The sequence below is a fragment of the Lucilia cuprina genome, chromosome 3 (assembly GCF_022045245.1).
Source record: "Lucilia cuprina isolate Lc7/37 chromosome 3, ASM2204524v1, whole genome shotgun sequence".
Lineage (NCBI taxonomy): Eukaryota > Metazoa > Arthropoda > Insecta > Diptera > Calliphoridae > Lucilia > Lucilia cuprina.
This window is the reverse complement of record NC_060951.1, coordinates 6,061,005-6,064,963: the sequence shown is the minus strand read 5'-3', so window position 1 is coordinate 6,064,963 and position 3,959 is coordinate 6,061,005.

Genomic DNA, 3,959 nt, shown 5'->3' with positions numbered 1-3,959 from the left:
CTAGAACAGAACTAGAACAGAACTAGAACAGAACTAGAACAGAACTAGAACAGAACTAGAACAGAACTAGAACAGAACTAGAACAGAACTAGAACAGAACTAGAACGGGATTAGAACGGGACTAGAACAGAACTAGAACGGGATTAGAACGGGACTAGAACAGAACTAGAACGGAACTATAACAGAACTAGAACAGAACTATATCAATTAGACAGAATGACGGACAAGATTGGAGTTTATCTAAAGCAAATAATTAAAAATTTTATATAGCAATGGAATCCTTATAAAACTGCAATTTTAACAATATATTAGCTTTGAAAATAGTTAAATAAAAATCTAAAGTTTTGTTGAATATTTAAATTCCCATACTTAATCATTTTGTTGAATTTTTAACTCTAGTTTGTTAAGAATTTTAATTAATTTATAACGTTTGTTTTATTATTAGCCACAATAAATTAATTTCTTTAATTTTGATTTATACAAAATCAATGACACAATATGCTAATGTAAATTAAATACATATTTTCGACTTTATAATTAATGGAAAAACTATTTTTTTTAAACAAATTGAAAAAAATACATAATCAAACATTAACACCTCCATAAATAAATAACCGAAAACGTATTTCTACAAATAAAAAAAATTATAATGAAAACTAATTTTTATAAAAAAACGTTTTGTTTTTTATTTATTTTTTATTTTTTTTTTTTTGAAACTGCTCCCAAAATTATTCAGACACCCATGACATGCGCCTGCGCGTATGAGTACAAAGTACGTACGTGAGTTTTTTATACACAAATGGGGTAAGATAATGATATAAAAGTAACAAACAACATAATGATCATGTTAATCATGATCATAATGTTGTTTATTATGCAGGCAAATAAAGCTATTCAAATTTACATACTTTTACATACGCATTAAGCACAGAGAAGTCAAAGAGTTTATTCATTACTGAATTTTATTATTTTACAAAATTTTGGAAAAAAAAAATTGTTAAAAATGGAATTTTAATAAAATTAAAAATTTAGTTGTATTGTTTGAAAGTTTATTTATTATAGATTTTTTAGATTAATAGCTTTTTATTGTGTTAGATTAAGTTTAACTACAAGCTTATCTGTCCTTCTGTTTGGCAGTTATTTAAAATTTTCTTAAGTTTTTAAGTTATTTAACTTGAAAAATTTGCCAAAAATAGAGCTTTCGTAGTATCACAAAGATATTTATACCGTTGGAAAGGCGGTATAAATTATTGGTTATATATACTTTTGTTCTCTTATAATAAATTTTTATATCAGCTTGTCCGTCTATCCTGTAATAGGTAGTAACAATTTTATGTAAATTTTTGGTAAATCATTAAAAAACGCCAAAATGAAAACTTTAAAGATTTACGAATAATACTTATATCGTTAGAAAGCTTTTTTAATAAAGAAAATTATAGTTAAATAATTTTTTATTCTATTGGAAAAAATGTTTGTACTAACATGTCCGTCCGTCCTGTAATAGAAGTTTTTAACTTTATTTAATTTTTTTGGTTTTTTTTAATTTTAAAATTTCGCCAAAAATAGAGCTTTTAAATTATCGGAATGATATTTATATCGTTGAAAAGGTTATTTGATAAAAAAGTAACAGCTATATAGATTTTTGTTCTATTGAAATAAATTTTTGTACCATTTTGTCCGTCCTTCCGATTAACAATTAGTTAAAATTTTATTTTATATTTTAAGTAAATTAATTTGAAAAATTCGCCAAAAATAAAGCTTTTAAGATAACGGAAAGATATTTATATCGTTGGTAAGATAATTTAAAATAAAAATTAAATTTATATAGATTTTTGTTTTAGTTGAATAACTTGTTATACCAGCTTGTCTGTCCTTCTCTGAAATAACAAATTACAATTATCTTTGGTTTTTAGGTTAATTACTTTGAAAAATTCAACAAAAATTAAGCTTTTAATAAATTGATAAGAAATTTATACTATCGGAAAGCTCACTTAATCAAAATTTACTAATTATATAGTTTTAGTATTATACTTAAGCCAGTTTATGTTAAAGTTTGTCCGCGTTTTTGTTTCGCATTTTTTTGCATTTTTAGTGAATGAATTTTTAAAAGTTGGCTAAAAGTCGAGCTTTTTAAATATCGTAAAAAATACATCATTGAAAAGCTTACCTTAAAAGAGATGTTTAAGCTATATTACAGTGATTTTTTTAATTTTAAACTCTATACTTTACCGTTCTTTTGTTTTAATGCTAATTATTATTTCAAATTTTTCAACTTCAGACACTTTTTCAAAAATTTTTTAAAATTCCATTTTTTTAAAAAATTTAAAAAATATATTTGACGGTCAATAAGAAACATTATATCGATTTGAAGTGTTTTAAAAAGTTATACAAAATATAATAATTAATTTCAGTTAAAATGTCTGTCCTTCTACCTGTTTTAACAATTTTTACAAAATTTTTATTTTCTTTTGAAAATTATTCAAAAATTTTTTAAAATTAAAATTTTCAAAATATTTTTAAAACAAATTTCTTCGATTAATAAGTTACATAATACTGATTCAATATATGTTGAAATATTTTTGTTTTTAGAAAAAAATTCTTGATTTTGAATATCTGTCCTTCCGCAAGTTTTAAATTTTTTAGAAATTTTTATTTTATTATTTTGTTTGAGTTCAAAAATTAATTAAAATAACAATTTTAAAAATATTTTCAACAGCTTAACAGCGATTGAAAGGTATTTAAAAATGAAATAACTAATTTCAAACTTTTAAAAATCATTCAAATTTTGGTATAATTCTAACGTCTGTCCTTCTGCCTTACCCTAAAAAATTTCAATGTAAATTTATTTTAAAGGAAAGTTTAAAAAAATTAAAAATTTAATTCAAAAATAATTAAAAAACAAATTTTTTTTCTAAAATCTTAAAATTTGAAAATTAATTTTCCAGTTGCAACTCTGTTTAATAAACTTTGAAATACAATTCAAAATAAAATGATTTTACTATTTAAGTTCTCTGCTTAAAATGTCATTTTTGATGTTTATTTGTCAAATTGTTTGCTGGTTTTGTTTGGTTTCATTCCCCCAATATTGGCTCGTGAGTTCCCATTGTGTAATTTTCTTTAACACTTTTTTGTTGTTTCAAACAACTAGACATTTTCGAAAACAAAAAACCGTTTTTTTTTTCAAATTCATGCGTGTCAGTTACAATTCATGAATGAAATTTGACTAGAGAAAGAAAAAAGGTGTCAACTGTGTTTAAATTTAAATATATTTTTCTATTTTATTTGATGGAACTTTGGATTATTTAAGTAATGCACTCATTTAAAATAAATGTCTTTCTTATTAGGCAATCTTTTTTTTTTTTTGAGAGCATGTTATAACATGTTTGTTTGACAAGACGCTGAATTATTAAATACCCAGAAAAAAGAAAGAAAACATTGAACAACAAAACATCATCATGTAAATTTTTTATGTACGAATTTGTGCACATTTTTAAATTAAAGGGAATATTGTGTAAGAGATATGAAAAATATTTGGAATACATTATTGAACTTATACAAAATGGTAGAGCAATGTTGTAATAAATCAGTGAATGAGGCAGAAAAAAGAGGAGGAATTCGTCAAAATGTTGCTTTAATGAAATGTATTAAATTATCATAAACAAAATTAAAGAAAAAGTTTATTTAAGCCAAAAGTGGGTGTAAATGTTATAAAAGAAATTAAATTTAATTAAAATGTCGTGAAAAAGTTTAGTCTTGTCTGTAATGAAGTTTATAGTCTATAGTATAATCTACAGTCTGGACTACATACAGACATAGATTTGTCTATCTATCAAATGAACTAGGACACTATCAGAACAGAACTAGTACAGAACTAGAACAAAACTAGAACAGAACTAGAACAGAACTAGAACAGAACTAGAACAGAACTAGAACAGAACTAGAACAGAACTAGAACAGAA